The following is a 25,022-nucleotide window of genomic DNA, read 5'->3' as shown; positions in this document are numbered from 1 at the left end:
TTGGGCTTTTGGAGTCTTGGGTGTTTGGTTTGGTTTTGAGGTGTTTCTGCTCTCCTTTCTCTGTGTTTCTACTTCATCAAACAAAGTAATTATCTTGGCTTTTGGCATTACAATATCAAATAAACCATGCCATTGTCAATGCATCCTGCTATGCTAGAATATTACTGGATGTCATCTGCAGGTATTAAATGAAGATAGGAATAGGCTGATTGTCCAATCTTAATTTGTTGCTGTATTTCTCCGAAGAAATGAGGCGAACAGTTACCACAGTGAGTGGACAGAACGTTCTCTGTATCCGTGCTGCTGTGCTGAAGCTGGCAGAACAAGGCTGGTACAAGCTGGGAAACCGGGCTGTCCTGCTTTCAGTCTCAGTTGTGTACTTCCAATAGTGAGCAAGCAAGGATTCATCTTTTACAAGCTGTAATTTCTCCATAGATGGGGCTGAGCCTTGTGGCTCATGGACCTTCAAGATAAAGTTGCTTGCATATGTTTCTTCACAATAAATTGTCTATATTGAAAATCAAGGTGATCATAAATCATATGCAGGGCCAGAAAGCTAATAGGCAGGTACAGCTCCTGTATTCAACAACACAAGTACACTTGTACTCTTTAATATTCTTGTTACTTTGTTTCTCTACTGGGGAAAGACCAATTTTATGAATCAATGGACATTGACATAAGAAGGCATTTTCTTAAAAGACCGTTTGAAGCTTTCAGGTTTTTTGAAGTAGACATATGGTGTTTAACAGCAAGGACATTTTCTACAAAATTACTGTTGGGACCTCATTAGGTTTTAAAGATTAGAGATGACCAATCAGGCATGCTCCAGGAGTTTCCTCTACTATGGCTAATACCTGTTTTTATTAGCAATATGACTTATTTTCTTTTGTATCATGTCCAGCAAAATGAAATTTTCACTTATTATCAGCGAATTGGATTTTGGTTTCAGGAATAAACCATGCATGTTCTTCATTGTGCACAGAGTTTCTTCTCTTCTTCTCCAAAGAACATGGATTATGATGAAGAAGGTAGGAAAAAGAATCCCTTACTAGATTGCAATCATCAAGATTGTATCACAAAAAATTGAAATTGTCAGTTTCTTCATTTAAATTAACATTACTGGAGAAGTCGGTGTCTGTTGCTCAATCAGGGATTCCTGGGTTTTTTACATCAGCAGTTTTTGTTCTCTTTTTTCTTTAACATTAATAAAATATCCTTGTAAATTGGCCAGATTCCATGCACGGTATTGTAATTTAGTAAAATTCAGTGTTACTCATAATTTTCAGAAGAGACTGCTGCAGATTGTAAACCTTCACTATTCAAAATAATAAGTGCTGAAGAAGTAGCCAGCCTTTTAAAAAGGCTTCCTAGAACAAAAACTTCCATGCTCAAAAATACATTACTGCTAAAAAGAAATACTGTCATTTTCCTGCAGTGGTGATAGAACAGTCTGTAGAATAGATATCTGTTGTCCTTCTTAATGTATTGCCTGACCTAGTTTTCATCAAGTGCGGCTACCGTGTAAAGAATCGCCATCCAAATGAAAATTATGGCAGAAGAGTTCCAGTTTTAAAATGATTTATGTCAAATGATCGTGTACATAATTGGAAGTAGTTTTTTAAAGCACTGTCTTGTGTCCAATTTAAAAGGGAAAAGAATGGAATACTGAATGCCAAGTAAAGTTTTGGTATCTAGAAAAAGATTAGCAAGGGAGACATAAAAGTGTTCATTTTCTCTACCACCATTCTTCTATGGAAAATAAATTTTCTGTCTCGTTTGAACTTTCAGTCTTCTGGCAACAAATGTACATGGCCATAGTAGTTGGCTTTTTTAAAAAAAAAAATAGGCATATGAAAAAACCCACCCTTGTGTAGCCTAATTCCCTTGGCGTGCATGTGGGAAATTTTGAATTTAGCAAATGGAACAAGTGTGGTCTGAATCTGCTCTGTTTGGTAGCAGTTGATCAGTTGCGTCAAAACAGTCCAGCTTACTTGGAATTAAATTCTGCACATTTTTGAAGGAAACACTTGCAAACATTACCACGCTGCAAAAGTGTCTGAAACAGTTGGTGCTGGTACAACACTGGCCAGGCAGGAATGGAATTAAAATATTTCCCCTTCGCCGTCTGCTCTAGGCTTATCAGCTGCTAATGCCATGCAGAAACTGTGTCTGTCTATGATATGCTGATCCAAACTGATAATATTTTCCTGCATAAACAGTTTTATTTTGAAATAAATCTTTCAGCAGTTTGGGCTTTAACAATCATGTTTTAACTGCAGTCAATGTGTCTTGCCCCAGAACCTCCAGTGCATCAAAATCTGCTGCCCTTCACAATTAATAACATCAATTGCAGTGACATGAGTGGAAATATTCCAGGTTTACAGTGCAGACTAGCTAGTGACTTCATATTGGAAAGTATTCAAATTCTGAGTCTAAATGAACTAGACACAGAGCATAAATTTAACTTTATATTCTTTGAAAGTACTAAAATATTTTATGCAAATGGCCCAAATATTGCAGACTGCATATAGTGAATTTCGATCATTTCTTTTAGGAAACCTGAGCAAAGGAAAGGGATTACTTGGAAACGAACTCTAGAAAAGTTTACTGTAAATTTAAATCAGTATAAACAAAGACTTATTTTAGTGGTTCTTGCAGTTCAAAAATGTAGTTTTTAAACTTTATTTTATGTTTTTTATTTTATTCTTTTTGCTGAAGACAGCCAGTGACTGTAATTCATCTCCCACCCCTCTACTGGTTGTATGGGTCACCCTGAGTCAAGGTATATCACTCCTGTGAGATCATGTGCTTCATATTTTCTTCTGTGTTCCCATTCTGTCAAGCAAGTGATGCTCAGTCAGCGTCAGGGACTAGGAACGCAACATGCTCAGCCCATGCCACCTCCTGTCATGGCAATGTCTTTTCCATGCCTGCAGAAAGAAGGGGAAAAAAGGTGATATACCACCATATATGAGACATTTACATTTTCTCACTCGTTGTGACTCCTGAGATGCTCAGGACAGCCTTAGAAAGCTGGTCAAGAGCCAGAGATACTGTGCGGTATGCCGATCATGTCAAGTACATGGGTCCATCTCTTGCGTGGTATACACAGGAAACCAGGCAAATGACCATATCCAGAGGTAAAACTTCATCCATCTCCAGAGATGAAGTCCTGATTAGATGATTTACTAATTTTCTTAGTTGTTAATGACTGCACTCTTCCTAGTATTTGGTGTACATTTTGGAAGCATGACTTTTGCATTGGTGTGGTTTTACATTCATGTATCTTTGTTTTGTTAGCTAGATGAACCTAAATTTAAGCGCCAGTGAAGCTGTTATTTACAAGATTTTATTTAATACATACATAGTTTTGCCATGGTTAGTGAAAAAGATATGACTTATTAAAATATAAATAATTTGTTACACATAAAATGTCTTTCCCTTAAAGCTATAATTTGATATTCCATTTAGAAATAGCAGTGTGGATTTTCTTAAATTAGTTGTTTAGTTAAATAAATCTTATTAAACCCAGATAGTCTGTTTCGGTAAGTGGTAGGCACCTGAAGACAGGTAACACACAAAAAGCCAGAAATACACACTCACAAACACACGAAAAACTAAATGCAGCTTAACTGTGTGTCCCCTCCTGTTTTATGTTCCCTGTTGGAACTGAGGATCCTAGTGATAAAACGGAGTGTTCTGAGTTCGCGTGGTACAGCCAGAGATTGGCATGCCAGCAAACATGACAGGGAGGGAACAGATTGCTTCACTTCACAGATATAGATGATTTAACCTGTTTACTATGTATGGCACACAGTCGTTAGTCTTTGAGGAAAAAACACCTTCGCAGGCTGTGAGTGTTTGCTGATACCACTTGCTTCTAAACTTGCACCTCATCAATTCATTATTTAAGGAAGTGAGGAAGGAAAGAAACCATGTCTTAATTTGTGTAGGTGGATGGTAATGCAAGAGCCAGCGAAGCAAGAGGACAACATGCAGTGCAGCCAAGAGCAAAACTTCTTCCAGGAGAGAGAACGTGTTGCTGTCCTCGTGCTGCCCATGCTTATGCAGACCAGAAGAGCCCCAGTAGCACCAGCATGCTGGTTGGTGATGCGGGTAAATGGCAAAAGGGAAGAAGAAATGGGAAAGATGGGCCTGACTTCCCCCTCTTTCTGTCCTCCTTCATTGTAACCTACCCTCCCACGCTGGACTTGCTCTAGGAGTTTTTGAAAGCCATTTTCAGAGGGATAAAGGACGAGCAATCCAGTATCTGTAATTGTCTATCACAGACTTCAGAGAAAGTCACTGAGCCATGGAGACTGCAGCAACTTCAGTCTTAAAGTTTTGGCCCTCCATAGCTGCTTCTGTCAAAGGATGTCGCACAGCTTTAAAGACATTGATAAGGTTGGCTTCACAATGCTCTGTGAGAGGAGGATAACTGAATTATTGTTCTAGTTTGCTAAAATGAAGAGCTGGGATGGGCAAATTCATTTTAGCTTAGCTATGTGGTTTAAGATATTTTTGCTTTGCTCAAATCTTTCCAAAGTCACAGGTTAATGCCGAGATGCCAGAGGGAGCAAAAGGGAATGTAATTTTGGCTTTGCCAACTCAGACCAAAGTTTTGGGTATTAGCGTAAACTATCATTGAAGCTAGGTTTCTGCTAGGAGCAAGGCAGATTTTCTCTGCTGTGTGCAACCTCTGAGCGAGGGCAGAGAAAAGAAGATCTCAAGAGGATGCCACTATTTATTAAAGAGTCGGAGTCCTACGTACTTCATCCTATGTCTCAGGGGAAGTTTGAGACTAATTGATAGAGAGATTCATTCCACCTTTCCTGAATCTGTATTTTGCTTCTTTAGCTGCCAGTTTACTTTAGGATGGAAAAGTGCAATGTGCAGGCACAGTGTTTCATTTTTTTGGTTTCTTTTCTAGAAAATAAACTATCTGCAGGTACTAAAAGGCCATCAAACGCCTTTTAAACAAGCAGCTGAAAACATGGCCATAACTGGGAAGAGTTTTGAAGTAGGAGTTATTGAATCAGGAGAAGTGGAATTTTGTAAGCACATTCCTGACGGACTGAATGGGAGAAATCATGCTTTCTGGTGAGAGCGTGAAATAGTGCATGTGCATGTTGGGGTTTTATTAAAAGGTATAGTAAGCTGCACATGATTCCACTTGTTCAGCAAGCTAATTGAAATCTTTCTTTTCCATCTGTGGGCTAATCAAGAGCTCTGTAATAGTCACACACTTGAAATTTTTAACATTGTGAGACTGTTGTTTTGCTTCACTTTTCCTGTCTCAGTAATACACCTTGGAAATTGCAGATTCAAGGAGAGAATGAGAATTTTCTTTTTTTTTCCATTGCAAGAAAAGATAGCAAAAAAGAAAAATGTTTTTTCAGCAAGAACAGCAGAAGAAAAACAGGTGGATGAGCAAAATACAGTACTTTTTAGTTTGTTGGCTCCAGGATTCTGTTTCTTACCACCAGAACATCTGCAACTATATTAGAGGTTGTATAAACATCTGAACTGTGTCTGCCTTGATCGCACTTCTGTTTTGCGATTTCTGTTTACATTCTGTCATAATAGAGCTAGAGGTATTTTTCTTATTTTTCTTCCTCTGATACTTGGTAACTGTCACACCTTGTACTGATGCATGAGACCAAGAGAAGAACAAATTTTAGGTGGCCACGGGCTTTTTTGTTTTTTTTTTTTTTTTTTAACATAACAAACTCTTAACTTCTAATGTAACCTGGTGTTGAGACTGTGATCAGAATCAGGAACCTGAACGCAGGAACGTGACCCTGTCTGTCCAATATCCTTTGTAAGCCCTGTAGCCATCAGTAAAATGAGTCTCTCCATTTCACAGTTAAAGCTGCTGCACTATTCTTTGACTTGGAGACTGAGTCTGCAGAGCAATAGTTAGAGCTCTCACCTGCAGTGCAGCTCCAGACCCTGTTCAGTGAACATGTTAAAAAGAGCAACTGATAGAGATGTGGGCTGCCTCAGATTTCAGGCCACGGTGCTAGTGATAAAGGCTGATGTGCCTGACTCTTCTAAGACATTTTCCAGTTCAAACTTTTGGTAGTACTGTTTCCACTAAAAGGTTGGGTTTCACTGGATTTTCTAATTTTTTTTTTTTAGTGGAAGTATTAATTCCCCAGAAAGCTGACCAGATTTAATGGACTGAAAGACTCTGACTCTGACTCTGACTTTTCAGAAGTGCTTTTAGTGTGCTGGAGAAGTCTAAAATGCAGTGGAAAAAGACAGCAATGTGAATATCCAACCTGACTGCCTACTGGTAGGCTATTTGAAATGTGGGGAACCTGGAGAAGATGCACTGAGTTCCTGAAGCCTTTCAGTAAGCTAAATAGGTGAACTCAGGCAAAGCCATGACATTCATGCAGAAGAAAACCATATAAACCAGAGCAGAAGGCAAAATCGGAACTTCTCATAAGTGAGTCTGTGACGCTCATGTTAGTTTGGTCCCAGTGACCCCGTTAAGGAACCCCGGTGACCCAGCAAAGCTTTTATTCCAGCACATAAAATCCTTAAATGTAGCTGATGCAAAGGATATTTATATGCTCAGAAGGAATACTGATGAGAGATTTTTCTCGAGCAAATTAAATGAAAAGAAGGTTTGTTCATAAGCAAGTGCTCTAAATCATAGTGAAGCTAACATCTTAATTTTGAGTTCAACTGAGAAAAAGTTGGAACAGCTATTTCAGATCCTGTACAGGGAATGCAAGTAATCTCAGAAGAAAAGCAGGTATTTCCTTGTCAAACCAATCATTCTCGCTTAGATTCTAGAATTGCCATTGACTGTCATTTCAAGCATGGTTTTTTTTCCTCCATCCCACAGGAACGAGAGTGAAGACAGATGGGAAAAAGTGGAGGGGAAAAAAAAAGACACGTTTTCTGAGCTGGAAAAGTTTGGAGGATGTTAGAAAGTGTAGTTAATGCAGGCCTATTTAGCCATGTTGGACTGAGATACTTTGATGGGCTGTATAAAATGCCTTGCATTAGATATTTATTTTTTGATAATACTACAAAACCTTGTGCACTTTATGAAGCACTAAATGTTAGCCTGGAACAGCCTTGGAACAGCCTGTGTATCACTGTCATCTATAAATCCAGATGTGCAATAAGATACATAGATGTATACAGCCATATTTTTATTTTTCTGGTGGAAATCAGGATTTACATTAACCCACACTGAAGGAGTGGATTATTCCTTTTTTAATTATATATTTGGGAGTGGCTCACTTAAGGTATATAATGAATTAATGCTGTTTGAGCTTTACTGCTTCTAATATATCAGAATACAATTGCCTCCATGCAACCTTGATATTAACATTAAGTGGAAATTTATTGTCCTTTGAGTTGGCTTGTAGCATTGGCAACAAACAGAATTACTGTTGTGGGGGTTTTTGTTGGGTTTTTTTTTGACACACAAGGATGATGAATTTCTCATAGCATATGAGATACAATTTCAGAGACAGATGAGAATCAGTCAATGGGTCACAGAAATGCAGTTCAAAGACCCATAGTTCATAAAATATTCATGTACTGCTATGAAAATAAAGGGAAAAAGGCACTTATGTAAGCTCCATATAAATACCAAAGAACTGAAGAGCTAACATAAAACTGTCTTTCCCATTCCACAACTGAATCTAACTTTCATATTTCAAGAGAAACTGTGTCCAGCCATGGCTTTTCTGCAACTGTCCCAGGGTGTATGCCATTTCCAAATATAATAGTTCAGTTCTTTGCTATTGTTCCTAGGCTGATGCATCATTTCTAAGCTATGCTCACTGTGACCAAGTGCAGAAAACTAGTTTGCCACAAGTTTTGGGGTTTTTTTTTCTGCATAATAATGCAATCTGCAAATGAAAAAGGAGCAGGAGGGAAGACACATCAGAGAATTTACTGGGTGGTTTAAACTTGAATGACGTTCCAAGAAAACCCTCCAAAACCCACCACCACCTCCAAATCAGAAAAAAAAATCTTAGCTTCCAGGCAATGAAAGCCTGAGAAGTAATTATGTTGTCTGTTAGCTAGCTCATAGCGTCCTTTACACTGTTACTACATATCATAGAATCATAGAATGGTAAGGGTTGGAAGGGACCTTAAAGATCATCTGGTTCCAACCCCCCTGCCATGAGCAGGGACACCTTCCACTAGACCAGCTCAGCGCTCCATCCAACCTGGCCTTGAACACTTCCAGGGAGGGGACAGCCGCAACTTCACTGGGCAGCCTGTTCCAGTGTTTCACCACCCTCATGGTGAAGAATTTCTTCCTAATATCTAATCTAAATCTGCCCTCTTTTAGTTTAGAGCCATTCGCCCTTGTCCTATCACTACACATCCTTGTGAAAAGTCCCTCTCCATCCTTCCTGTAGGCCCCCTTCAGGTACTGGAAGGCTGCTATAAGGTCACCCCGGAGCCTTCTCTTCTCCAGGCTGAACAGCCCCAACTCTCTTAGCCTGTCAAAATTTCTTTTGATTTTAGATAAGTAGCTATTTGTTTTTAAAATACAGCACTTCTACAATACCCACTAGTGACTTTACGTCTAGACTTTACGTACTGAAAGTTGTAGAGAAGCCCACAAAAAGTAATGAAAGGCTTAAAGTTTTGGTTAATGCTAATAACTGGCTTGAGCCCTAACGAAATCACTAAGTTCCACCCTGATTCTAATGTGGTTTCCATGGATTTTTCATCTTTCCCTTCTCTCTTTCATCTCCTTTCTTCCTAATATGGTACAGCAGTCACCATTCTTACCGGAAGAGATTGATGCAGTTTCCGCAAATGACCATCAGTACTGCTTCCCTGTTGGTTAAATAGATTATATCAGAAAGATAGAAGAAACTTTGCTTTCCAAAGTCAGAGCCAAAATGGATGTTTAGCCTAGACTCTTCGCTTGCCAAGGAATGCGAACTAAGGCTTTACAGATCTTTTGCTGCTATCTCAGTTTGTTGCTGCTGACTCTGTAGCCACCTCTCTTGCTTTTTGATTTTGAACACGCGTATGTGAGCCTGGTTTTGAAAAGCAGAGGTTTGATTTTAACACGAAGAAAAGCTAAGAAATTGGCCCTGCAATTTATAGAACACTGCTCATGAAAAGCTGGGCATTAAATGAACTGTTGAGGAATTCTACAGTCATGCAGCCAGATTACCGGAATTCAGAATATATTATGTGCTGAATATTGAACAAGTTAACTGGGACAGTTAGTGAAGAACTGGTGCATTTAGGCAGCATGGTTGAGTTGCAGGGGCAGGGGCAGATTTGGACAACAAGTTGAAAATGTGTTTTAGAGTATGCACCCACTCTTGTGAGAAACCTGGTTAACTGATCCTTGATAAGCCCGTTGCTCTCAGACAGTATTTGCAAAATTGGCAGTGACTTACTAAGCTCAAGTTGTACATAGTAAGGAAATGCAGTACAGGACGTTTCAGATTTGGTAATGTAGACGGATAAAAATCTGTAGAAAAAATTGTCAAGACGTAAACTGTCTAGTTTGTAACTGAAAATCAGTTAGCATCATGCATCCAGCTATGCTCTTGCTTTTCTAACATTTCCTTGTGTGAAGCTGCCTTTTTAAGAGCTCTCGTTTTCCATCTCTGGGGCACTGACCCTAATCGTGGACTTTTCTTAGGCCATTGTGGAGCCCCAGGCTGAGACTGGGAAGACCAGGACTCTTTCTGCAGTTATGCCTTTGGTGCTGGGCTGCTTCTGTGACATGCTTCATGTTTCCCTGTCTCAGAGTGCCTGTATTTAAAATAGGTATGTTGATTTATCTGTTTTGTGGGACGCTTTGAGACTGAAAAGGAAAAGCTATGTAAATGAGTTATATATTGTTATTACTAATAGGAAAATATAGAGAAGAATTTTGTTACTGAGTTAGCTAACAGGTTCCCTGAAGGGTTTACAGCTTCTTCTGGGCTGCCTCCCTCCTATGTGACCCATTAGAGCTACACTGAGAAGTGTTTAATGAAAGGAAAAGTCACATACAAACAAATCTGAACAGATGTGATGTTTTGATATTCGGCAGTTTTATCAACATCTTCACGTTCTCCCAAACGAAGACAGCTCTGTGGTATTGTCACAACTCATCAGCTCTGCGTGGTATTGTACAGTCGTAATGCAGACAACACTATACAATGCCAGCAAATTGCTGTGCGTGCGTTCAGTGGTGCTGATTTTCTCCTCCTTTGGCTCGCTTCGCTCCTGAAGAGGAAAGAAATAGTTTGTCTTCTCATTCATGACAGATACAAAGCATGCCGGATTATTCTTTCTTCTCCTTCCCTCTTTTCCCTTTACAATCCCCACAATTCCCATATTCCTCTCCCCACACAGAGACGAATGTTGAAAATAACAAGAACAGACTTTAAATGATGATGTTTCATTTGTTTGGCATTACAGCATTTCGTTGATTTTGACATTATTGCCATGAGTATTAACCACTGAAATCCATGATTTCACAACCTTAAAAGGCCATAAGTGATTTGGGAGCCGCAAGTTCTTTGCCACTGATTGAGTAATGTTCCACATAGTTAGTTGTGCTTGAAAGGGAGTGATGGGCTGTGGTGTTACTGTCGTCTTTTTCAATAAAAGCTTGGCTCCCACAAGAAACCCTAAGGTTGAAGATCAAATGTGTAGGAGTTGCTTTGCTGTGATGATGATAATTTTGGTTTGGAACCTCTGAGAAAACAGAGGATGCCCTTTTAATTTCCCTTTGCAAAAGAAAACAACAAAGGGGAGGACTACATCATTCTTGTCTGTACTCATGCAATATACGGTTGTACTGGGGCATAAGAATTACAAGTCAAAATAGAGAACAATTGACTGATCTCCTTTGTCAAAATAAGCATTTTGGACAGTGTATATATTTTCTTCTAATAAAAAAGCTGCCATGCTACTCTAAGGACCTAGATGTCGTATTAGACCGCCCCATACATAATCACGTATATACGTAATATATACATAATCATACGTAATCAAGTATACAGAAGTTTGTACCCACCTTAGCAAATTCATTTGCCCTGGCTGGAGTGCAAGGGTTACAGAAAAAACTTGAAGGACCAGATTTTTTTTAAAGGAAGCTTAATAATGCAGATTGGGAATCAGTGGTCTTTTTTTAGTGGCTGTAACTTGTATTGATTTAATGGAGATTTAGGGACAGGTTTTTGAGAATCCCATTAGGCACCTATTTGTGTCTTTAGCTTTAAAAACACCTGTAGACTGGTTTCTGAAATTCTTGTGATGTTGCAAAGACTAGAAGTGCACTTAAGCATCAGTTCAAAAACAGACAGTTTTTTGAATCTATCCCATTCAGGAAAGCTCTTCTGTCTCCATGGAATTTAAGCAGGTGTGGAAGGTCTGTCTTTACAAAGGGATCTTCCCAAGTGAGAGCTCTATAGCTATTTAATGAAACAAACACTGATGAACCCTAAACGTGTTTCCCTTTCTCCTTAACAAGTAATGTTTCTCAAAGAACCACTGCTACATGTTATTTTTAATTTTTAAAAGGGTTTTATTTCTTACGGCTCCAAATGAAACCTTTGAAAAAGTAAATGCCTCACATTCTAAAAGATCACAATTTAAATTACTTCAATTTTTCTTAATGGTTTTTAATTTACAATATTATGGTGATTTTGTCTTTCAACTGTTGAAATTAGTGATGGAAATTCATGGGCTATGACAATATATGCAATCAATTAGTAACACAACACCATAATTTATGCTCATTCTTTCTGTATAATATACAGGTGGGAATGTAGCGAACTCAAGAATAAGAACAGCATATACAGCTGAAAGAGAAATATGAATGTATGAGCATCTTTTGGTTTGACTGTAGAACAAAATGGGTTACTGTCAAGTGTCCATTTGGTGCACCCATTTGAGTGCCTTAGAGTGTGGGAAGGGTAGCAAGGTCCGAAGGACCAAAATAAGAGATCTGAACAAGGGCCCTGTGTAGTCAGTGAAAACTTTATCCTTAGTGTCTGAATCAGGCTGATAATCCCATCCACCTCTGCCAAGTTACTCTTTGCCTTGAAGTTCTTTTATAGTATAGTATAGAATATTATACATGCAGAATAGTATACTTCCTACCTCAATATGAGTGATCTGTGTTTTCAGGAGGGTATCTGTCCTTAAATCGCTTATCACAGGGTATGTGATGCTACTTTATAGAGGGGAAAAAGCCCCATAGAAGGCAGGCATACAGTGTTGATGGCATCGATACATAGGTTCCATGAATGTACTAGGATTTAATTGTTTAACATATTGAATGCATACTGCCAAAACTTTGTGTGTGTCCAATTCACACCTCACGTATCTTTATCCAACTCACTCCATTACATGAGTCATTCTTGTGGTATTTTGTCTGGAATCAAAATCACCTACTAACATCTTAAATAAGGCAGGGTTTCATTAATATATTAACATTTTATAGCAAATATTTTATGTATGCTTTGTCTGGTTTTAAACATAATTGCTATAACTGTAAGAGATGTGTTTGCTAGATTTTTGTTGGACTAACAATGATTAGGCACCTGTTTGCATTCACGCCCTATCTTATACTCCATTTTACTTCCAGGCCTGTTGCACTGCGGCCTCAGTTGCTGTCAGGCTTTTGGACACTCCCGCAATGCAAACAGTGAAGCAAGGTGTGGCTGAGGAGTAGTATAAATGAGAAATTACCGATTGTTAGAAGGGATCAGAGAGTGCAGCGGTGACATCCGAGTTAGCACTATTTGTTTTGCTAAGCCGGATTTAGGAGGGCAATAAAGATGCATTTGTCCAAATCACTTCATTATTCAGTCGTGTGGAGGCCTAGAAACAGACGTGCTGTTTTCCTCTGTCCCTTGTTAACTCTAGTTTGTTCTCTTCTGTGGTGTGGGAGACTGCAGGGAGAAGTGCAGCAGGATGGTGGGAGGGGGCTGCGTAGTGCCCCATGCCCTGGCATCTTGCAGCCATCAAATGTGTGGGCTGCCGTTAATCACCGGAACAGCTTTCTGATTTCACTGCGCTCCTGCTCCGCGTAGCAGCCTTACGTTTTTCCTCGCCTTTGCCTAATTTGGACACAGTGCAAAGACAGCGACTCGAGTCCGTTTGGTACAGAAGCAGAAGTCAGCCCTGTGAAGTACCAAGCTCCTGCGTTACGCTGCCTCGTCATGATCGGAGGCAGCTGTGGGAGCTGAACCTCAGGGGCGTTTTAGTATTTTCTCCTGTTACAAGGGATGGGCTGCAGTGAGCTGGGCACAGCACCTGCTGAAGTTGTTTAGTCCTTTTTGAGTTCCAACCTATGGAGCTTCTAAGAGAGAAGGACACTGATGACCTCAACATTTAAGAATATGTGGCAAAGGAGTTCAACTGGTCATCATACTTTTATTGCTTTACAGAAATTTGAAAGTCCCTAAAGTAAGAAAAATACCGTGCTTTGAATACAGAAATTTTACTTTCCTTTTCATGCCATATTATACAGTATGTAATTTCTCTGATGTGTTAGTTAAAAATTGTCACATAAATGACTGACAGCCCTGAAACACTGCTCCCCACTCCTTCCTTCCTTTGCTGCAAAAGCACACCTACATCTACATCCACTCAGATAACGGCAGCGAAAGCATTTCATTTCCATGTTCAATCTCCCCTGTGAATAAACAAAGATGTTTCATTTCTCTATGTTGTCAATCAGGAACCTTTCATCTGGGATCCATGTTAGTAAAATACTTCATTATCTTAGTGTATGATTTCTTTGGGAATTGCACGCAGTGCCTTCAACACCATCTGTTGTCTTAACCAAAAGTGGACTTGCATGTTGTGGTCAGTTCTGAGAAATGGATTTTAATACAATATTTCTCAAGTGAATCAGGAAGTAGAAAAGAAAATCCATTAGCGCTAACAACAGTCTGAATCTAATGAGGAATCAGGATCTAGTTCAGTAGCCAGCAATACGTGACAGAATTTGTGCATAACTACCAGTAATCATTGTAAATAAATAGATGCTTGTAAGTGCTGTTTTAACAAATCCAGTTACAAACTGGTCTTAACATCAGGGTGAGGCTGCTTTGCATCCTGCCAACATTTTTTATCAGAAGACTAAAAAGCCCGCTGTGAGCGTCAGCTCTGTTGTACAAGGGACATAGTACCATCCTTGCTTAAAGGCATGAGAAACACAAAGGACTAAGAAACTAATATGAAAGTGTCAGAAGGGCAAAAGAATTATAGGTCAGTTGCAATGCTCAGGCTAAAATCTATGCAGAACCCAGAAGAAAGCGTGTCTCTTGGCTCCCAGCCCTCTCTTTCAAGTCAAGGTTATTCCTTTCGCTAATGATTCAGTGCCACTGCTGTTGCCAGTAAATGTCAGCCCAGAAAACTATCTGTGTTGCTGAAAAGTCAAAATGCATTTTTTTTCTCAACCCAGATGAAGCTGTTCTTCATATTATCAGGGCTGTAGCTTTTCTTGGAAAATTACTTCAGTTCTAGCATAAGCTCTAGGATGGCATGAAACAACTTCTGGCTTGTGTCTGTCCCAGGATACCTGGAAAGACAGCAGCGAAGGGCGTTGTTAGCTTGCTGACAAGAACGCTGGTGTTAAAGATCTCGAACAGGAGGTGTCTGGGTGGGCATTGCAGTCTGTGATAAAAAAGCTAAAGTTGCTTAAGTGGATTAAATGGATTGCCCACTCTCACTTTTTCAGTTCTCAGTAACAGTTTATAATTTAATATGCAACTGATGTGTCAGCATTATCAATTACAAGTGTCTACAAATGTGTAATTAAGTTTTAAACGTAAATGCTCAGCTATATCACATTGCTCTAGGTGGATATCCTGCTACCTTGAATTGCTGTGTGATATATGGGAGATGAGAGATAATAATTTCCTTTTGGTGCAAATGTACATGTTTTACAATAATGTTATACGATGGACCACATTAAGCAGAACAAATAGAATAGCAAAGTTGAGATGAAACAGAAATAATCATCCAAGAATATTTCTTAATTAATAAACATTCATAATGAATCTCTACACTAGAAAATGCATTAATTCAGGGACTCGTTTTGATATTTTGATGACACTGAGCAAAAGTTTACCTAAAAGAGTGTTCAACTGAAACTGATCAAATTGATCCTTCTATTTAAGTAGCTACCTATTGATTAAGGGGGCTAGAATCTGTTCTCTCTTTCCTGTAATACGTGCTTTGAGACAGTTGAGCTTGACACGCGTCATAGGACAGAATAATGGGAATATTTTAAATGCTAAAGAGAGATTGTGGCCATTACCACTCGATTAGCACATTCTCAATAATAATTTATCTCTAATTTTAAACCTGTTTAGTCTTACGGACTAATCTAAGGTTTCAAAAGACACTTAATGGCCTATGATATACTTAAGCTCAGTAAAGCGATGAAACTATGACATTCTCCAATGTCACGCTTAGAAATAGTATGTTTATGTAGTTGCTCAGTGGTTAATGGAAAATTATAGATTTCACAAAGTTAGGATGTTGTGTGAAGGTATCTAAAACATTCGAGATGTCTCTGAAGCTTGGAATAATCCTGACTTTTTCAATGTCATAATGTTCTTTAATTATAAAGCCATTATCTTTCTCAAATGATACCATATAAAATCATGATATGGTAGTTGTTAACCTATATTTTACATCTTGTCATTTTGTCCTCAGTCATCCTTGCTGTCAATTCAAGGTCATCCTGCAGCATTCAGATTGATACAGACTCCGAGTACTGGGTGTATAAATAATACATAAGGACAATACTAATTCAGAAATAGTAATAAATTATCAAAATGGGTACTTTAATTGAAGTGTAAGGTAAGAAAATAACTGTTTGGCTGCTACCTTAAGGACTACTATCAAGTATGTCATTTTTGTGAAAGATATCTTCCTACAAAAAGCAACCAAATAATGAATATCTTTCATGTCTCTTAGGTGTATTCACTGAATAAATTCTTCTTATATGAAGATGAATTAATTTTCTTAAACTGTCACAGAATTACGACTTTCAACCTGGAGATTTTTAGCTGAAAAACATTTCACACGTGTACATGGCAATTGTTGGGTTTTTTTTTCCTGGTCATGTAGAAATGCCTGTCTTATTACTAAATAATGTATTCTTTTAAACAAAATGAGATACGTTGAAATTTACCCTATCTGTAACAATGACTAGTTCAGGATATTAGTAGTGTCTGAGATGGCATTCTCTCCAACACAGAAGTGAACACCCAGGTTGAAATGAAGGCTGCTTTTACACACTTTCAATGCTCAGGAGTTACATGCTGTAGCACAGAGAACAGCCTTTACAAACTGGTCTGTGCCATGTCCCTGTTCTGGCACGCCGGTCTTGCTCCAGTCTCATGCAGTGCTTGCAGCAGGGTCTGAAGACCACTTTCTGAAGTCCCGGAGGGGAGGGAGTTCTTCTGCATGCCAGTTTATGGCTTTTAGACTCCACTTATCTCATTTTCTTCTGTTTTGCCTCCTGTAAGAATGACTGAAGCAGGACTAAAAAATTCATCTCTTAGTAATGAATTGGTTTTCCTTTGCCATTTGCTTGCCTTAACTTCAGAGACATATGCAGGGATGGTCTGTTTATGTGAGCTTCTCTTCTTGCCAGCGTAGCTCCAGTATACTCCTAAACTCACAGCAGTGCATTTCTTTTCCTTGTAACATGTTGATTAGGTGTAATATCCGATGGGATCTATTTTTGCTGAGAGCCCAGAATTTGGTGCAATGTCTGGATTTGTGGTTGGCATGCAAAGTATTTAGTCAAATTGTTTTCTTTTCATGTCACTTCCATCTAGACATGAAACCGAGAGTGCTGATTATGCAATCACACATTTTTTTTTCCCTTTATTCTAAATTAATAACATTCGGTGATAAAGTTGGAAACGTTGTGCTCTGTTTCCACAGCTGCAGCGAACTTGGAGCAAAGAAAACAATAGCTGCGTATACACATATGCATTCCAGCTGCTGCCAACTCCCACGTTCTCCTGTATCCTTTTTGTCCTCCCGTTTGAGCAGATAAATTGTCTCAGTGACAGGAAAGGTTAGTAGCGGATATGCTGCCAATTTAATAATGTTTTGTAAAAAATTGGAATTCGTGTACGAAAATACTAATTACAACTCATTTTGCGGGGTGATTTAAAGTTGAAACTTCTGTTTGAGTTTCATTATGTGATTTTTATTTTTCCCTGCACTAAGAGCACCTTGCAACCAGGGAGAGTAACCCCGAGGAAACACAGATTAAGGTTTCTGTTGCTTTTTTCTCCCAGCTTGGTTCCACAGTCAGCTGTTTTTCCTTTAAAGGTAGGAACTCTAGAGATAACAGTTTCTTTCCCGCTGTTCACCAAGCTCTGCCTCGCTCCCGGGGTGCCAGTTGCGTCAGCAGGAGTTGGGAAGATAAAAGAGAGCAGAGCTGGTGCATATCCTGGAGATTCCAAATTGGCCAGTATATAGAGGCACAAAGAACAACATTTTCTGGCTTGGTTCTCCAGCTCTTGAGCAGCAGGGTCCGTTGCTGTACTGGAGCTTCTGAGCCACCACAAGGGTTCCACTGGAAGTCCCTCTGGTTCTTGCTATTGATACATGTTTATTTTTGTTAATGTAACTCTGAGTGGCATTTCTGGGTGACAGATGATAAAAATACATTCACAGCATAAGCGATATAGTGGTGTAAGGACATCATTCAAATGGGCAAATGTCAGGGCTTGCGTGAGATCAGAATTTCCAAATGATTTTGAGGTTGAGTTAATGCATCAAAATCCATATGGCATTTGGTTAAACAAGGATACCTACTCCTGTAGGTCTTTGGAAAAAGGCAGTTGGAACAGAACTGTAACATTATTAGTCCATGAATAAATCACTACTTCTTTTTTTTCTTTTCCTGTATTTGATGGAGGAGCCTTAGCTGATTTAAAAATAAAAACCCCCACCACAGCCCCCCAGAAAAACTTGAAAGTAGGGCAAGATTCAGAGTCTTTCAAGTGAAACGTTTGCAGTAGCACTGCCAGAGTGATAAAACAATAAATAATTTCAGTTGGACTTTTTATGTAAACACTTGGTTTAGAAGTGGATATTTTTCTGCTCTGATTTATAAGCACATAAAAATTCAGGGAATACAGTTGAAGATGAAATAAATGTGTGTATGAGTGCATGTGGAAACTTCAGTTTTGTTTTATGTGGGCCGACAAAGTGAAAGTCTGCAAAGGTTTAGAGTTGACATTTAGTCTTGAATGTTGCGTTTGCTTCTCTGATCCATCTACATTCATAACCCACTTTCCCCCCCAAATCTTAAAGTTATAAGCCAGAAGATAAAAATGGTTAAATGATAGATTCATTGAGTTTTTCCGGCATGCATTTAACATTGACAGAAGACTTGAGCAGAGAAAATGTTCCGTGGGACCTGTTCAGATTTGCCCATACTCCTCTGTTTCTTTCCTGAGGAAGGTAGGAAACCTGAGGCTCATCCCAGAGTGCATTCAGTCAGTTGAATGGGGACCAGAGGGGTCATGCCTGCTTCAGAAAAAGGACAGTCTTTGCCTCCCTCAAATTTGTAAAAAAAAATTAAATGGAGTTGGTCAGGCTGTGGTACAGTATTCTACATGCCATTTGCTGCAGCAGAGCTCATTTGAACCTTCCAGCCATAACTCATATCACAGTGAAGAAATGCCTCCATACTCTGCTAATATATCTTTGCTCCTCTTTTTTCTACAAGGAGATTTTCTTCTGTAAGTCATGCACCCACCATCTCAGTGGGTGCATCTCCCTAGCTATAGTACAATTTGCAAGCATCAATAAAATATTTTGTATCTAATTCAAACCACTGGGACAATATTGTAGATATGCAGAGTATCTTACCCACAAACTTAAGCAGGTAGAAAAATAAGCAGCATAAGCCAATACATCCTTTCTATCCTTAATTTGTATTGTTCCGTGAAAGGGCACATTTTGTGACAGATCGTGTTCTAATGTAGAAGGCATTTCCTTCACTCCTTAGTGTTGTTCAGAATTTTAACCAGGACAAAATGCTGCATGGCTGACTTGAGAGTTATTTCCATACCTATAGCATCACTCATGTTCATGGCACAAACTTTGATTGCTTACTTTGGTCCTGTTTCAGCCAACTACCTGGCTGAAATCACATTCTTATTTAAACTATATGTTGAACTGAAGCCTTAGCTGTAACTTTACTTTGGAACCAAGTATCTGGAACTTAGAGCAGAAAAAAGCACTTTCTCCCGTGCTGCTGCATAGCTGCTATTTCTGAAAGACAAACTGTTACTTATATAGTAAAGGCTCAAGGCTCCTTAAGATTGTTTCTGAGAAGACTGTATTGCATGAAAACCAAAAACTTTCATGCTAGCATTTAGAAAAGGTCTCACATGGACTAGTACACAGATGCCATAGACCATCAATACTGAAAAAATGGGATTGACGGAGTTTAGCTAACCCGTTCTTGTTTAGAAAAGATATTCAGACTTGCTGCCATAACGAACGCTGAGATACCTGCTGCCTGCTTTTGCTCTCGTGGAAGCAGAAGGGGAAATTAGCAAAGACAAGACTTGTCACCTGTCTCTTAGTTAGGAAAAGACTGGAAATAAAAAAGACAGCAAAATTTAGAAAATATTTTGCTTATCAGTAAATTTGCTTAATACAGAATGAGAAAGAAACACTGTGGCTACAGGCTATGGCTTTTGCTGTCATCAGTCTGAAAGGGCTATGAATTGATACTTGCTGACTGCTTTGCAGCAATTCATGTCAAGTTGTGATGATAGGTTTATTTGCATCTCATTGAAATCAGCTTACCTCTATCTCTCTGCCCCAGTGTCTCCTGTATCAACCTGCCCCTCTTCCAGCTTTACTTTCTGACTTTAGTTTTAAAAACCTTAGCAGATTCAGCATAAAACATTTAGGTTTTATGGCAGATATTACTTTCATATTGGTCCATGTCTGATCGAGAACTTTGCATCTCTCTGCCATGCTCTTCACCAGCCTGTTTGGAGGGCTGAGAGCAGAACAGCTTCCAGATAGCTTCTGCTTCCCTCAAGAGCATCTTACAGAGCTCAAAGCAACTTCGAAGTAAATAAGACTAAACATACCTGTCCAAAGTAACAGCTGTTTCAGAAGGTGAGGGTTTATGGACTCCACGCTAAAGCCTCAGTCTGCTATGAAGAAGTCTTTCTTACATCTATTTTCACTTACTGGTCATTGAGTCCTGCTTCTAATGATTTGCTGGCAGCAAGCGGGATGTTGGAATTTTTACCTCCCCACTAACTTCAACCTCTGAGAACTGGGAACCTCCAAGCCAAAAAATGCCACCGATTTCTATATTCTTTACTCATCTACAATAGCTATATTTCTAGGTCTTGTGTTATGCAAACAATTTCAGGTAAGATGTCAAAGACTGGTCTTTAGTGGTCTCTAAACCTAGTTTATAGACTGGTAGCTACTTGCTGTATTCTATTATTTTTAACAAGGAAGTGCATAATAATCAATAATGATCCCTTTAATTAATGTACCATGCATACCTCAGTGCTATCGCTCCGTTTGCAACTCCTACTGGCAGATTGTTTTTTATTTAAAATATTCTCTTCTAAATCCTAGGCTAGAGTTTATTATTTTTAAAATTGAGCAAATTTGTTCAATGTATCCTAAGCTAAGCAAGCGTAATAAAAATACATTTTCAACATGAACTAACTAGAACTATGTGAAAGTTCCTGAAATTAGAAACTTCATACTGTACTTCTTTGTTAATCTTCAGTGAGCCTTAAGAGAATCTCAGTTTGAAGACAATTAATGCAGTATTTTAAAATTATGAAAGCTTAAAATCAATAGTTTTGTACATGCACATTACAAAATTAGAAACATCCCAGCTTTGTTCTTGGCGCAGAACCCACCCTGAAGTTAAGGGGGAAAATACTCAATAGAAGACTTAGGGAAACTTTTTTTAAGGAAAACTGGTTTGGCCTACATATGTTTAAGACTGCATAAGCACCATGGGGATGTGAGGCATGCCAGGAGAATCTCTTCTGCTATACAGGCCTGAAGTCTTGCTCTCTGCTTCAAGGGGATAGTAGTGAAAATTACGGTCGTTGATCCACTTCTCTATTTTGGTTTGCTCTCCAGATGAGAACGGGGAAACTCATTTAGCTTTACTAAGGACATCAGAAGGGGGAAATTAAGCCTGTAAATGTTAATGCATTCCTCAATCTCAGGTCAAATTGACTTTAGTGTCCCTGTGGTGATTTACGTCCACAGAGACTCTGGAACTTGAACGTACAGTTGACCTTTAACAACTTCATGGTCTCTGCACCTTGAGACTGAAGGTAGGAGTAATGTAAAAGCCACTGGCTTAGCTTTGTGTCTTTCTAGATTAGAACAGGAAGGGAAATCATGTTGGAAAGCAGTATCATGATCTCAAACTCAGGATGGAGGATTTATTTGTTTATTTATTTTTTTTAAGAAACCTCTGAAATATTTCTCTCAATATCCAAGAAGCAAAGTACCTATGAAGTCATCAAGATACTCCCACTGGGAGTCCATTGCTTTGAAGTTTCCACTACAAATGAGTAAACAAAGCGGTGTAACAGTCAACTAGCATTAAACAGCTGCCTTAGCTGGAATGCTTATCACAGTGTTTTTACTGTAAACATCTGAGCAACTTCCCACTAGTAAAATAGAAACAAGAGTAGAAAATGCGCAAAGAAGAGCCATCCCCATGTAGAGAGGGTAAATTAATTTTCAATATGCATATTATTAGCTGAACATTTCACATAAATTTAACTTAGTTCCTTATTCTGCAAATTTCACATTTCAGGTATCTCATAGAGACAGACATGATCTAGAAACTTGGAGGGGTAGGGAGAAAGAGAGCATAGTTCATGTGTATAAAGTATTCACAAGCCTTGAAACCTTATACTTTGTACAGTATATAATCAGTCTATTACCTTTATCTAAATACTATCCCTAAAGCTCAAAGTCTAAAAAACTATAAAACTAGATTTTGTGGCCTGTCAGCATTTGCTTATATTTAACTGTTTACTTTACTTTGCTGCTTATATTTAACTGTTGTAATTATCGTAAAGAATTCCAGACTGTTCATAACTTGCTTTCTGCATTTGGGATTAAATTCAACAAATTTATTCTAAAGAATTAGCTAGTCTTGTGGTGGAAAGCGATGAAAAGTACAGAATCTATTTCAGAGACATTTCACGGCAGTTAGTGAGCTCACGAGCTTATTTTCTGGAGAACTCCCCCGAGATCAGCATCTGCCTCTTATTTCCTTTATGTTCTGCTTTGTGCAGTTTTTTACTTCTCTTGCACAGTCTGAATACAGTTTCAAAACAGTAATGTTGAGACACTTTTCCTGTTGCTATCAATGCCATTTACTTCTGTATAATCACTGCCTTTTGCTCAGATTACTTTGTTTTCCCATGAATGGTCTGCAAGTCTTTGAAAAGAAAATACTTTCACTGAAAGAGTAATATCAGCACATAATGGATCAATTAGGAAGGCGTGTGGCACAGAAAAGTGAACAAAATGACCATTTTAATAGTAGTAAAGAATTAATAATTAGAGGTTGTTATCTCTGAAACATTTCTACAGTTGATATATTTTTACTTAAAATTGATTATTTTGCAGATCCCTTTTTACATATATGAATATAAAAATGCGTATCTATTTGTATGTGTGCATATATGTGTATTCAGAAGCATAGCTATGCCTTAAATAGCATGCACACACATATGGGAAACACACCAAAGTCGCATGAGAAAAGGCCGCGGCAGAGAATTGGAGCAGGACCACTGCATGTGCATTGTAGCCAGCACATTGAATAACTTACTGAGGGGACTGCTGAAAGAGGATGCACTGCTGTATGCCAGACATTATCCTAAGAAGACTATATATAACTGAGGCTAATTCTTGATATTTTTTGGTTCAGTATTTGTCAGATTAACAGTGTAGGAATTTCATGCTTGGATATATAATTGAAAGGCCCTAGCTGGGGAATCAACGTGTTGTTTATGAATTCTTTATGAAAATGAACATCATACTTTCTGTGTAGGCTTTGTCAAGAGGCAAACTGGTTTGCAATGTGCTGTAAATTCTGTTGGCTGTTCTCGCCAGGCTCGGCTTCTGTGTCGAGGAGAAGGGTGGAAGGATCTCTATTACAACAACATCGCTTTAGGGAAAATGCTGACTTCTAGCAAAATTAGCTTATCAGGGGAGAACCTGTCTGGCTGGGACTAAGGGTTGTTCTCAAGATAGAAGAGGCCGTCAAGGTTTAAGAAAGCAGAAGCTATTTCGTAAAATAGCAAGGTGGTTGCAAGGACTTTTCAGTTGGATCAAATAAGGGGAATTTACTGAGAGTTTAACAAGGCAGAGGAAAGAGAAGGAAATTAAATGTCTTGTGAACATCGTTCCCTGAGGACTCTCAAAGATGGAGTGAACTGAAGTATGGGGCATTAGTCAGCGTGGTTTCTGTATTGTAGTTTACCTGTTTTAAAAGGAGAAGGATATTATACTTGAATCATGGGAATGGTGGGTATTTGTGTGTGCATGACATTTCTTTCACAAAAGAAAAGTGTAGATCCCAGAAACCTGTAATTTTGAGAGTATCTCCCATGTCAGCATCAGCTTGTGAGTGTGAGGACAATTGGATGGCAGGGCTCCAGATCCACAAACTGGTAACAGAAACAACCCTCTGAAAAAGTGCCAGTGAGACAAAGAAAAGCAGTCGCGCTGCAGTGCTTGGAGTACAGGCTAGCTTAAAGCAGAGGAGTGCAACACCCAAAGCTTCTGCAATGAATTAGTTAGACTAGAGCTTCTGGTTCTGTGAAAATAAGTTCAAGAATAAAATGGGAGTTACACAATTATTACAGTCTATGGTGCCTTCTAAGATCTTGGCCAGGAAGGCATCATATAAAAGCAAACTTGAAGTTATTTATGGACAGGCAGAGCCTAATGTTTTAATTTTCTAGATAGCTCAGGAGTCCAATCAGATTGGCAATACTAGCAGAATGTGTCGGGAAGTCCCAAATCCTACTACCACAAATCAATAGAAAAGTGTTTTAGGGGGAGGATTCACAGTATTGGTGGACCTAGCAGTTCTATTCATGACTGATAATTTAATCTATTCTCACACTCAGGGAGAAGTCTTCTTTGGTTTACAATGTGCTGTTACATGTTATTTTTTAGCATCAAACTGAAATAAATGGATTTGTCCTTGATTTTTGATACTACTGCCCATGCTGAATTCAGTTTCGAATCATATGGAGGCCATATGTATTCTTTACACATAGACTGTACTGCACTGCAGAATTTATTATTCTGTCCTTTAAACATACTGCTGTTACATGCTCAAAGTCTAGCATATTTATATGCTGTAAATATGTTTGCCACTAGCAAATTATGAGGCATTGTAAAAATTGTATTTATCCACGTAATTTTCTATTGTCTTTGTTAAATGGGGACATGTGAAAGCTTTCTGTGGAGGAAAAAACAGTGCCTCAAAATATCTGTGCTGCTGTACATATAGCTATTTTGACTAACTCTGTTCATGAAGGGAAACATTTCATCAAACAGTTAGGCAAGGAGAGAAAATTACTGCTGAACAAGAGATCCAGTGAAAAAATGATCACTTCCTTTTGAGTGATTGCTCATAAACCTCTTTCACGGTAACAGCATACGCGTCTTTGAGTTTTGACTGGGGTAAGCGCTGTCCACGTGTACTTATGCCTCTTACTCAGGAGATAGATGCCGAAGCATGGGACTGTAGGGGTTCCAGGAGAGAGCAGAGCCAGGCCCTGTCATGTGCATGCTGATGACTGACTCGGTATAATATTAGTAATATCTCTGCTAAGTCATAGCCCATATGCATATCGCATGACGGATGACCAGAAATCAGACCCTCGAGCGTTCAGCAGAAGCAGGTCCTGAGTCAGTGCTGTAGTACTTGTTTGTGCTCAGAGGTTCACGCTCAGAAAAAACAACGCAATCGTTCTGCTTTC

At 38.9% G+C, this 25,022-nt stretch overlaps 1 protein-coding gene across 1 annotated transcript in view; it reads left to right on the top strand.

Annotated features, from left to right (window-relative positions):
* Positions 1-25,022, top strand: part of ARSJ (arylsulfatase family member J) — a 33,615-nt gene that overhangs the window by 5,581 nt on the left and 3,012 nt on the right. The gene's annotated exons all lie outside the window — the stretch shown is intronic.

This window comes from Opisthocomus hoazin, chromosome 5 (genome assembly GCF_030867145.1).
Source record: "Opisthocomus hoazin isolate bOpiHoa1 chromosome 5, bOpiHoa1.hap1, whole genome shotgun sequence".
Lineage (NCBI taxonomy): Eukaryota > Metazoa > Chordata > Aves > Opisthocomiformes > Opisthocomidae > Opisthocomus > Opisthocomus hoazin.
This window is presented reverse-complemented; position numbering and strand designations above follow the sequence as displayed.